This window comes from Augochlora pura, chromosome 10 (assembly GCF_028453695.1).
Source record: "Augochlora pura isolate Apur16 chromosome 10, APUR_v2.2.1, whole genome shotgun sequence".
Classification (NCBI taxonomy): domain Eukaryota; kingdom Metazoa; phylum Arthropoda; class Insecta; order Hymenoptera; family Halictidae; genus Augochlora; species Augochlora pura.
The window spans coordinates 4,387,760-4,401,156 of record NC_135781.1 but is presented as its reverse complement, the minus strand read 5'-3'; the positions used below and the strand labels follow the sequence as shown (position 1 = coordinate 4,401,156).

The 13,397-nt window shown below is 43.3% G+C and overlaps 1 protein-coding gene across 1 annotated transcript in view; it reads right to left on the bottom strand.

The window, feature by feature from the left end:
* Positions 1-13,397, bottom strand: part of Lilli (AF4/FMR2 family member lilliputian) — a 129,026-nt gene that overhangs the window by 40,091 nt on the left and 75,538 nt on the right. The gene's annotated exons all lie outside the window — the stretch shown is intronic.

Below are 13,397 nucleotides of genomic sequence, written 5' to 3'. Positions count from 1 at the left end.
TAATGGTTATATAATCACTCGACAATTTAAAGTATTTGCTGTCGGTGAAATTAATAAATTTAAAAATCATATATTATAATAGTATACGTAATAGTATTATAATCCAGAATATTTAGTTCACGTTTTTTTTGTATATTATAATCATACAGCTTCCATTTCCGTTATTACTATTATAATTATAACTAACAACAATTTTATCTCAATAATAAAGTCAAAATTAAATAAAATAAAATTGAAAGAGCATTAGGCTCGTTTACGATATCTGTATAAATAAATAACACCACTAATAACGATATAAAGTATTCACCCACCCAATATACATCATTCATCTAAGATCAACAATTAGATGAACAATAATCTAGAAGAAAATACGCATCGCGTTAGCAGTTCGCGCGATATTTCTCGCGGTTTCAGCGTCGTCGGATAGTTTCGGGGGGTCGGACGTATCGCTAAAAGCGATGGTCCGATCGGCGTACCTGATCGCAGAAGGTAGCTGACAGCACCCTGGAGCAGCTCGAACCTGCTGAACATGACTTATCGGCGGGGCAGCAGCGGCCGTTGGTTCATGTTACTCGATTCGCGCACGTGCCTCGCGGCCGTTTCCGCGATTCGCGATCAATCTTTTCCCGTTCGAGACGGTATCGCTCGCTTCCGTCCGAGGCTAGCTGGAAGAAGCCTTGTCGCGGTCTCGAGCCGGCGGAGCGGTCCCATCGATCGGCGTGCACGCAAATCGCGACGATACTGGTGCAGTGTTCCAAGGTCGCTGCGTGATGCACGGGGAGCACGAGCCAGGCGGACGCGGTTCGATCGCTGAACCGGTTGCCACGAAGATCCAGCGCGAGCATGAACGATGATCGAGCAGATCGATCTTCGGATCAGTCCTTCCTCGAAAGTCACGCCTCCCGGTGCTCACCGACGACCGGAAGATCCGTAGATCCTTTTCCAAGGATTCGCCGCTGCCTTTTCCGGCAGGTAAATCGTAAAAATCTTCAAACGACAGAGATCGCCGACCAAAAATGAAAGTTATCGGACAGTTATGGCTGTTAGAAGGTCTCTGACCCTTCGAGGATCAACGGCCGTTTGCGGTCGGACAGAGGGTGAAATTTCCGCGTGACAGATGGCATTCACACAGCTCCTAGTCGATCGTAAAGTTCCTCGACCCTCGGAAGATTCGCTGCTCTCTTTTTGCTCGCCGGGAAGATGCGATCAACTACATGGTAGATAGTACTCGCGAGATATGTATCGTTGAAAGTCGCGATCGATTGCTGGCCACTTAAAATTCGAGACGGTTCTTCGTTAGCTAGACGATCCTAGATTCCTTCCACAGGAGAAAGTATTCCTCGAAGAATAAATATTCGACGCGCTGTTAAAAATGGAGATCGATCGAGACCGAACACGCTCGAGATACCAAGGCTCTTCGACACTTGGAGCATCCTCCGCCGGTCCTCGAAAATTCCTCGATGACACGTACCGTTCGGCACGTCACCAAAACACACGTCACCAAAAATAAGAACAAAAAAATGAAAGAAAAAAGAGAAAAAGGAAACCGGTCGTTAACACTCGAGATTTCGGAGTTCACCACTCTCACAAATCAACTGCACATCAAGGGACACCTCTCGCAAATCAACTGCACAGCGTTCTCGGTGCCGAAGCACTCGAGATCGTAAAGGACAAAGTGTCCTGGTAACGGAGCACTTAGGCTGGCCAGGTAGGCTGGATCTCGTCGGATATCCTATCCATTAGGCACAGGTATTCCTTTCCTCGGGCGAAGCTTACGCTATAACTATTTAGAAACTTCCCGGCTACGCGACTACCCTCAAACACGGAAATTCTCGATGCAATTTCCACGGGAGCACCTTAAACAAATTACACTGCGTCGTGCGATCCGAGCAACGCTCGAACTCGTGCGAACTCGATCGGGGCGCGATCGCGCGCGCGCGACCGTGTTGCACAAAGAGAGCGAGAGACAAGAGCGGATCAACGAATAAGAGAGAGATAGAGAGAGTCTGTTAGGGGACAGAGCGCCGTGTCGCAGAGACTGCCATAACGGTTCGCGCCGTTGAGATTCGACGCGTTTGCGGAGCGTTTGAACGGCGTACAGAATGAACGGACGGCAGCTGAATGGCTGAAATATCGGCGGAACGGAAGCGGCGTTGTGCGCGGCGCGACGTACACTCGCAGCGACGCGCATCGGTTGACTGAGGCTGCCGGGTCCCAGCAGGGCCCGGCCCGGCCCATTGCGGGCTCGGGTTGCCGCTGCTGGCTGCTGGCTGCTGCTGCTCTTCTGCCCGATGGTAGCCGAACACGCGCCAACCGGGCCCCGCCGCGGCCCGGCGCAGCTTGCTAAGCAGACGGTCGCTTCACCTGCGTCCGATGGCTTTGTTGGACGCGCTCCCCTCTCCTTCTCTCTTTCGCTCCCTTTCTCTCTCAATCCCTCTCTCCTTTTCTCTCTCTTCCGCTTTCAGGCCGCTCTCCGTTCCTCTTTTTCTTCGCTCCTGTCCTCGCCGTTCTCGCGAACCTTCGTCAGGCTCTATCCACGAACCGTTTCCTTCTACGTGTACTTCGGCTCCCCTTCCCCTTCCCCACCCTGCTTCGCCTCTTTGGCTCCGTCGTGCCCTGTTTATAACGTTTGAATCAAGCGGACCGATGGATCGTCCGAATCGCCGAACCGTGAAATTTATGGAATTTTTCGAAGCTTTCGACGCGTTCGACTCGCATTCGGTTGCGTTGCCCAACGCAGTTTGTTTACTACTGTGCGTTCGATGTCTTTAGTTCGTTTTAGGGTCTGATTAAGTTTACGTTCATCGTACAAGACGTGGTCTCTCTTGTTCTTTCGTTTTGTTTGTTTTCGATTAACTAGATCCGCTAGCCTTGGTCGGGCTCGCTGGTTAGGCGATTTGGTCTACTGGAGCAGAAAGAGGAGTGGATCTCTCGGCCACTTGCTACTTTGTCGGCCAGTCGAACTTCCCGCCTTAATCACCGGGTTTAAGCAGCTCGCAATCTCCAGGTAATTTATAAAGATATGCGCATTCGAGAATTTCTGTGTGCTTTCTTTTTATTCGGTTTTTTTCGTCGAACGTTCGGTGGGTCGGTTGAGGGCATACCCTGACGAAAGAAATGATGATGGCAGTGGTGAAGGAATTGATGAAAGAAATTATGCAGGAACTGATGAAAGTTAATGAAATAATTATTGGTGAAGGATGCAAGAATTGATGAAGCAGTTGGTAAAAGAATTGATGAATAAGTTGATGAAAGAATTGATGAATGAGTCGGTGAAGGAATTATGAAGGAACTGATGCAAAAGTTGATGTCAGAATTAATGAAGGAATTAATGAAACAATTGATGAAGGACTTTCACAGGTTCTTACAAAAATACAAAAGAACTTCATATATCAGTCATTTGCATTTAACTGTTGAAATTAATAAAGAAACTTCAAAAGAGTGTTTTCCTCTACACCAAATTTTTCTTCCTCATTTATACCGCAATTAATTTTGAATTAACTACATGACAATTAATTCAAATATTCTCATGTTGCATAAAGATCCTTCGAATAACTGAGTAAAAAGAGTACTTCGAAAATATGACGAAAAAGATTGTTAAATGATCTTAAGCATAAATATATACTTTTTATATTATATTTGTTAAAGTAATATTTTCATCAGGAAGGTTTATTAAGCTAGTGTTAAAATGTACTAGCAACACTTCTGCTCCACTCAATTCTGAACTAGCGCGAGGTAAACGATCCCACTTCCCTTTAATTTCCCCAAATTAGCCCCGAAACCTGCCAAATCCCGCCGTTTTCGGATCACGAAAATCAATCCCATGCGCAACCAACTGTTGCTCGCCCGGAAGTAGTCCTAACCTCTGCTAAGCATCATTTGCCAGATTGTCACCCCTCCTCGAACACTCACAACCCTGAAGAAACTCTACCAATTTTCAATATTGTTCCTCTTTGAATTCTTCTGTTTCGTTTACTCAGTTTGTCTTCGAATACTTTACTCGATTTTTAAATTCATTTTTAAATTCATCCTTGAATATGTTATTCTTTTCTATTGTTCATCGAATACTTTACCCTTTTATTTAATTTCCTGGAAACGAATAAAATTTATTCTGGAATAAAAGAGAGTGACGCGCCACGCCCAATCCCACAAAGTGAATTAAGCCGAGAAACCGAACGAAAGACGACGACGCCACGGTAACCGGACCCCAGTGTCCTATCTGATCAAGGAATCATCGTCCGAGATTGTCGGCCGTTCGACGGATGTCGGACGTATGTTCGATCGGCCGTTTTAATGGCGAGCATCGGATCCGCGCCGCTGACGGGGCTGTGTTTATGGAAATGTGTGCGTGCTGGCTGTCCGGTAAAGGATCCTCGGTCTGTTATTAAGGTGTGCAGTTAGCCGGCACACGCCTCGCCGGCTAGCCAGACACACTGTTGCACCTGTTTTCGGCGGAAGGATCTGGTCGGACCGCCTCTCACCCTTCGACTCTCTTCCTTCCTGCTCGTCCACCATGGATCCGACGTTCGCCGTCCTTCGGGACGGGACCCGCAGCAGCAGCACCAGCAGCACCAGCAGCAGCAGCAGCGAGAGAGGGCCTTCGTTCCAGCCGCTCGATATTCCCGACCCGTTTTCGATCGAAAATTCAATGAGACGATCCACGGCCGCGTTTGGGCCGCTCCGCCGATATTAGGCTCCGCTTTTTGCCGCTCATGAAGCGGGGCCGAATCCGCGCTCGGCCACCGGCCTGTTCCGCGCCGTCGAACCGCGCGCCGTGATCCGAATGGAATCTCAATGGCATCCGTGTCTCTGATCCGGAGGAGTTGAACTTGTCACGAGGAATGCGTGGCCAGCCGGTCGAAGCGACGCGCGACGTGTCGCGCGCGCGAGCGCGTCTGTCTCCGTCTCTTTCACCTTTGTCTTCGAATGCCACACGATCGGTGGTGTCCTTACACAGGATCGATGAATAATTCTCGGGAGCGTTGTGATCGCAAAGCGAAATAAGGCGCGACATGTGCTGCACTGTCAACCCGGCTCGAAAGTGAGAGCCGGTCAAGGTGGACCGTATTTTTGCCGCTTTGTTCGCTCGGATCGAGAGTCGCGTTCGTCGCGCGACGGTCCTGGTAAGTCACGGTCCCCGCCGAGTGGCAATTGCGATTGTACAACCAGAAGGTGAGGAATGTCGATGGGGGATCGAGAGTTCGACGAGTCCCGGGAATTGCTACAAATTGATCCGTTCTTTCGACACGATATCTCTCTGCTTTGCAGAATTTCTGGATTTTCGTCGAACGTGTTGCGCGCTGCTTATGGCGAAATGATGGGACAACTTTGTGGCTATAGGAGCCTCGATTTTAAAAAATTCATTAGTTGATTCGTAACATATTTGATTAACATATTTCTCAGAAAAAACATAGTGTAATTGTTACTATTATTATTGTTGTTATTATTATATATTTATTAATTTTAGCCTTGCTGCATTAACTGCGACAAAGTTCGACTCGTAATAAAGATTTTTAGTAACAACCTGTTAGCTATCGAGATGTTATTCAATCATTTTAAATCGGAATACAATGCCTCTTTTTACCATTAATATTTAGTTATTCAAGTTACCACATCACCGACGGAAAACGAAGATCCTCGTTTTATTCTATGCATTCTAACATCATTAGCGTCTTTCTGGCAGTCAAATAACTCGAATATAATTTCATTAAAATATATTAACCGCAGAATAAATATTGTATATATATATAAAATATACATTAGTCTCAGAATTAATATCTTAATAGTGCTACGAAAATGTTTCGTCTTTCCAGACAGGCCAACTTTGATACTTTCACTCGATTAGAGGATTGAAAATTATTCCAGTTAGCGCGAGAGTGCGCGGAAAGCTATTAATATTACATTTATTATAAATACAGCTTATCGATCGTGGGAAAAGTGGCACGCAATCTCTGACATTTTCGATGTACTTGTAATTTGTACGCGAAATGACATCGGCACTAATTACAGCAATAATGTTCACTACTAATTTTTGTTATAACTATATAGAATCCACAGTTTACACCTAACGATTAAAATTGTTACGAGACGAAATAAATGTCTGCACAATTTTGCAATGAATGACCAAAATTTTAATATTGCATAAAAATCAAGAAGTCTATTTTCGAGGTGACCTAAGTCCATTTCTGTTAAAATTCATATGTTTAAAGATTTTTAAGGGTTTTATTTAAGTATATCCCTCTGCTTAATTGCATCTAAGAGACTTAAATCTACAATTCCTGTTAAAATACTATCAATCATTAAATGAACAACACATATGAATAATATGTAATAAATAATAATATAAAATGAATAATACACGCATTACCGCAGTAAACAAGTACAATAATTTCTCCTCGTTCAGATGAATAAGAACGGAAAAACGAAGAAAGCGAAAAAACTGAGAGGTGTATAAATTTCTGAATTTCATCCGATTATTCGTGCCGTTCAGGCGTGGCGCTCTCGGCTAATATAAAATTTACATTCGGCGCGGCAGTGGAAGCAATTCCGGCGTTAGGGGCAAAGTGTTTCCCACTAAAAGCATAAGTGCATGCTCCGTGGGTATTTTTACCGCGGCAGCAATAAATACGAGTCTGTTATTTAAACAGCGCCGGCCGATCGACGGTCGCATAGATTCTAATAACAGCGACGCGCGGGGGTCTCTAAACAGTCCGAGGATAATAAAAATTGCGACACGCTGCTGGCAGCGGGAACCGACGAGAGAGAGGGAGAGGGAGAGAGAGAGAGAGAGAAATGAAGATAGAGAAAAAGAAATAGAAATAGAAAGAGAGAGAAATAGAGATAGAGATAGAGAAAAATAGAGATAGAGAGAAATAGAGATAGAGATAGAGAAAAATAGAGATAGAGAGAAATAGAGATAGAGAGAAATAGAGATAGAGAGAAATAGAGATAGAGATAGAGAAAGATAGAGATAGAGAGAAATAGAGATAGAGATAGAGAAAAATAGAGATAGAGATAGAGAGAAATAGAGAATAGAGATAGAGAAAAATAGAGATAGAAATAGAGAAAAAGAAATAGCGAGAGAGAGAGAGAAATAGAGAGAGAGAGAGAGAGAGAGAGAGAGAAATAGAGATGGAGAGAAAGAAATAGCGAGAGAGAGAACGTGTTGTTCAAAACGAGTCCCTCGTTAATAGCATCGATTATTCAGCCGTGAGCGTCTAATGAGAGTTCGATTGTATTTACAAAACGCTTGCGCAACAATGGCCGATTGTTCTGCACCGCAAAACGGATATAATTCTCCGCTGGCCGGCGCTCTAGTCCTTAAACTTTCGGTTAATTGATCGCGCGCCAAGTCCCCGGTGAATCAGATCTTCTCGCGTTTTGCACTTATTATGCCGTTAATAATAGATTCACGTCGAAACGACAAGATCTAATTGCTTTAAATCGCGATCATTAAAATCGTATACACGCCCTGCAGACTTTTACGTGTTTCGTGCATACGCAAGTTGTTGACGCCAGCTTCGCGGAATCCGTCGAAATCGCTGATGTTTCAATTCACGATTATACAGGTTGCAAGCACACATTTATTAGTTATTTATTCAACGCACGTTTGACCCGCGACAAATATTACAATAACACCCGTTCGGAGTCAGAATTAATTCTCACTTTGACTTTACTTTATCTTCTATTTTTACTTTACGCCGTTTTTACTCGATTTTTAATTTATGAAAATTTTGTTTCATTCATTTTTACTTCATCGTTACTTTTTCAAATTAATATTGAAATTGATGCTTTCAGTGCTACAGTGATAAAATGCAATCAATTGCCCATATTAACGGGAATTAATTATGTTATCGTTACCACAAGGAGTTTCCTAGTTTGCAAAAGAAATCTTTTTCTTCTGTACAGTTGTATAAATTTCCATACCGCGATATTGCACAAAATCTCGCTGACAAGAAATTATTCCACAAACTGTTCGTACGCGACGAGAGTCGGAAAAAAGAATCCGAGCGACGCGCGCCGTTTTCCGTGAAACAACGGGTGAAACAGTCGCCCCGGAGCGATCTCAATTAATTCTCGCCCGAACGAACCAATTATCGCCGGCGTCCGAATCTTTCGTTATAAATATCCGTCACCGTTGATTTATGAATTCGTACGACTCCGCGAGCGTGCGCGCGCGCGCGCGCGTTTCAATTAAACGGCGGCAATTTCGCACGATTATCTCGTAACGACGGCGACGTACGCGATATTTTTCAGGGGCGGTAGCACCGGAACGCCGGCATAATCAACAATTAACATTTTTGCACGCTCAAACGGCAAGTGGATCGCGCGGATTTCACGGTTAATTAATCGACTCCGCAAATTACAAGAACGGAGGGAGGGGGTGAGCCGCGCGGAACGATACGATTAATAATTCGAGTCGCATTGTTGAATACTTTGTGTCGTTAACGATACAACGAAGGCGCGCCCGGCGCATTTTAATGCCGCGATGATCGATTAATGATAATAATAAAACGCGGCCCTGCCAATTGTCCGGCAGTAATCGGCACGCGACGAGTATGATACAGTTTGTGTCGTCGGCGTAAACGACGGCGGGGAAAGCCCGCGAATCCTCGGAAAACGGGTCGAAAAAGTTTCATCGACGAGGAAAGAGAGAGAGAGAAAGAGAGAGAAAGGGAGAATGAGAGAGAGAGATCGTGACGCCGCGGGAGCCACGAATTCAGGATTAGGTTCGTCAACTTTTTTTGGCAAGCACGAGAGTCGGCCGCGGTCGTTTCCCGCGGAGCGTTGTTGGCTACCGTACAGTAGCCTGTTTTCCTTTGACTTTTATTGTCCGACAAAAGTAGAATGGGTTTCGGGGGAGGAGCCGCCGCCGGAGAAGAGAGAGAGAGAGAGAGAGAGAGGAAAGCGAAGACATTCAGCCGGGAGAAAGACCAGCCGACGTGAAAAGGTATACAAGAGGAGAAAGGAGAGAAAGACCCCGGCCTATTCTGTCCTAGTTAAAAGCGCGAATGCGCGCGGGGGATCCGCGAGTCTGATGGTAATTAAAATCGAGAATGTAGGTGTACACGCCATGCGCGCGAGCGACGAAATGGCCTGGAATACAGGTGGATCCCTCGAACGTTAAATTACCAGGATTTTATCCGGTCACGTGGTGCTATTAATACGTCAAATATTAATAGCCGGCGAGTCTCTCGCGTCTGGTTGACTAACGTTAATCGGTTAACGTTCATTCGGATACTAAATAAATTGTTTGAAAATGTCGCAATTAGGCTGCGAGATGGAATATTAATTTACTATAAATATCAATTTTACCGGAAGCCTGTTCAAAGGATTTTCAATAACTGAATTGAATCTAAACGAAGCTCGATAATTTCAAATAATAATCCCAAAAGAATACGTTAATACGAATAAATAAAATATTAATCTAAATAATTCAATTAATAAGGGATAAAATCGTTCTAGTTTTCGAATAATTTTTGAAGTTCTTAATTATTCGATTTTAAAAGATACAAATGTAAAAGTAGATACAATGTTAACAGCGTTAAAGCATCAACTTGGATTAATTAAAATTATTTTATAAACAACGAAAATTGACAGCTATGTCTTGAAATTAATGCAGATATTTTTTATTTAGCACGAAGACCCTGCAGAATATTTTTGCAATTAATACACTATGCACCGTTATGCAAACGATCACTTGCACAGTAAGGTGTTCCAATTTAAAATATTCTGCCACCTAAAATTCTCCAATATCGTACGAAAAAGTCTAAACGAAAACGCGATATTAAAATTGATAGAAATTATAGAGCCGTCGTTAAAGTTCGCGCGGTTCGAGCCGACACGGCGGGAAGATTATCAGGGAAGCCCGGTTACGCGGGAAGCATTAATATTCGTCGTCTCCTCTCGCGGGGTGGAAGTCCTTGCCGAAAGTCGACGGTAAGACCGCGAATACGGTGATAATGAGATTGATCGTTAAACGCGACCCAGATCCGTGCCGAGATGCAACAATGTTTCTGGGCCGCGATACCTGGAGCACCCGTTCAAATGCCACCGTGAAGCAATCGGTTGCACAACCGATCGATGACAGGCCGCGTTCGCCCTGCGTTACGACTTCATGCGACTTCGTATCGTTCCGAACGAAACTTTTACTTTGTTATCTACACGGTTGAAGCATCTTTACGATTACAATTTGTTCTTGATTTTATGGGCATACATGGGGATTTTATACGAGGTGCAATGCCATTTATAACGCAGTTAAGGACATTGCAATAATTTCTTACGAGAATGTGGAAAGGAGGCAAGCATTATGCGATTCATAAGGCATGTATAAGGTTTTAAATTAATGCAATTATGTTAGTGTAATAGACTTGTGATTGAAATTTAAATTGTAATAGATTTGTGATAGAGATTTAAATTGTAATAGATTTTTGATAGAGATTTAAATTCTAATAGATTTGTGATAGAAATTTAAATTCTAATAAAATTAAATATACTCACAAAATCATAGTAAAAATTGAATTAACAAATTTATGGTAAAAACTAAATTTACAAATTGATAGTAAAACCTAAACGTACCTATGAATTTCTATTAAAAATAAAATATATTTACGAATATAGAATAAAAATTAGATTCGTATGGAAATTCGAAGGAGAGATTTCGGAAACGCGCGGACGCCATAAACGCAGGGAGAATGGTTCGGATTGATTTCCATCGATCGGAGACCGTTCGTGGAACGAGCGCGCGTAGAAGAATGGCGGTCTCGATACCGTCGGCGCGCGAATGTTTACCACTTCGACGGAATGGGAAAACGAATTTCAGCGCGGCTCGGGGAAATGGTAAACGAAAGGGAGGCGGATTTTTACGGAATACGGCGTGGAGAGACGGCGCGCGCGTCATTCCTCGTATTAGGGGACGAGGGCGCGATCATGCCGAAGAGAATAGACACGAGAAAAGACACCTGCCAGAGGCAAACGGGCGGCCGATCGAGCGCGCGCTCTCCGGGGTGTCCTAACGCGGAATCGTCTCGCGAGTGTGGCAACCAGTTGTGTCTCGGGCTTATCCGAACGACAACTCGTTCGGCTTGCGACTTGCCGAGGAGATTCGAGAGCCGATTCGGCTTTCAGCGATCGGTCCGCTTTGCCGGGGACTCCGAGACGTCGCTAAGAACATCCCTCGGGTAACAATCATCGATCCTGAAATAGTATGCCGACGACTTTACCGATCCTCGTCGAATTTTCTGATTTAAATCTGCGTTGCGGGAAACTTTTCGCTTGCGCTGTATTATTTTCCTGAAATCGGTGCTTATGTAAATGATTCGGTCGATTCAACTGATTCATTAACTGAAATTCAAAATGGAAATTTCGTGTTATAATTTTTTACAATGATTTCTAGGATATTATAATAATTTTTAAATAGAATGTTTCGTAATTCTACTAACGTTAAGTTATGACACGGCGTTAGGCGAATGTTATTTGTTCCAAGTCGAATTCTTCTATCAAAGTGTAAAATAATATAAAAGGAATAAAAATGATTTTACTCCGTTACTTTATTTATTATAAGCATTTTAATCATCTTTTTGTTGAACCGAGTTATATGTGAAAGAAGCTCATCTTTTAAATTTCAAATAAGATTATGATATCGTTCCAAAGAATTTGTGAAATTATAGACAATTTTCTAAGATATTCTCACTATCGATCTTCGATTTTCAAAGGACCATTAGAGTCACCATTAGCTCGATTAGGCATAAAGTGTTGAGAATGGGGACGTGCTAATCGAGGCAACTGTCAAAGAAACCGTGCTGCGAGGAGTTGAACAGGTTAATATAATCGAATAGAGGATTGCATAGGTACGAAAAGAATTGCGAAGAGAGAGAGCTACAAGTATTCGACAAAATGCGATATTCTTGCAGAAAATCTTTACGTGAAATTCTTAAAGAAAAATCCTTTGTAGAAGGTCTTCGCGGTAAATCTTTTCAGTCAATCTATACAGAACAATTCTAAAAGAATGCCAGTCTTTGTAGAAGCTCTTTGCAGAAATACTTTACGAAAGATTTGCACAGAAAATCTTGACGTCAAATTTCCATAGAAAATCTTGCGGCGTACTCGTCGCCGAAAATGATCGCAGAGATTCCTAAGCTAGAATTAGCGTCGTCTAGAGCCGATTCAGTCGATTTAGAATTCGGCGCTAATTAACGATTGAGACGACGAAGCGGTTCGGCATCCAAGTTTAAGTAGCAATTCCGATGCTCCCGGGTCAAAATAGACCGGGCGCCGCCGCGGCTCGCCGAAGTTTGACGGTAACGAGACGGTGGTATCGAGGGGCAACTCTATATGGTGGAAAACGGTGGGGAGATCGTCGGAATCACGGCTGTTTAGGGGCATCGGTTGATAGCGTTGATACGGCGAGCCTCGCGGCCACGCATCGGGCGGTATTTATTAAGAAGATTGTTGCCGGCGGCGGTGCCGCGCGGCTTCCGCACGGCGGATGACGGAAGCTGCTTTCAGTCGGGACAGGAAGTTCTCCTCGAACTCGGTGAACTTCCCGACGCGGAAACCCGCTCTTCCAGCCGACTTTCGAGTTTCGCGGTGGAGGAGCAGAGCGCCCAGGATGGGGGCCTCCCTCCTCGCATTGCGAATCAAGAGCAAACATTTAACTACTGATATACGCCGAAATAAAGACACCGCTAATTAGCTTGCTTCGCGGTCGTGTCTGCGACGCGGATTACAAGCTTTCACCTTGACAGAAGTGGGCGATACTTTCGTTTCGATCGATCGAAGCACTCTCGGATTAATTAATATGTATTAAGAGGATTAATTTGTGGTTTTTTATATCAGGCGATGGTGTCTTTATTAATTTTTGTGTGCACAATATTTAAAACGCGAGAACTCGTTTATAATAATGATTGATTACTTTACGATCATTATAAGGAGCTTTTAGACGATGAGAGACGTTTTGCGTTTCTTTAGATATTTACGAAATTATTATCACAATTTCTGTATTTTTAAAGTTTAAAAGAATGTATAATTTAGTAAGGCATGTCAGCTTTTTATTTTCTTTTTACAATCTTCGTGGCACGTGGCTGTGAGCTTTGGCTTTATACGCATGAATTTTGCGAATTAAAAATTTAAGAATTTTGCTGATTAAAATATTGCATCGTAATTTATGATAGTAATATTAATATTCTGAGGCACCACTAAAATTGTTCTATTTAAAACTGTTCTATCTAAAATTGTTTTATCTAAAATTGTTCTATCGATTTAAGAAATTCTCTCAAATCACAAAAATCAATTTCGTATGCACAAAAATACACTTCTTCACAGAGAATAAAAATACTCTCAAGCCAAAAATAATTATTTCATATTCACAATTAAAATAGCTACGAGCACAAAGGGTT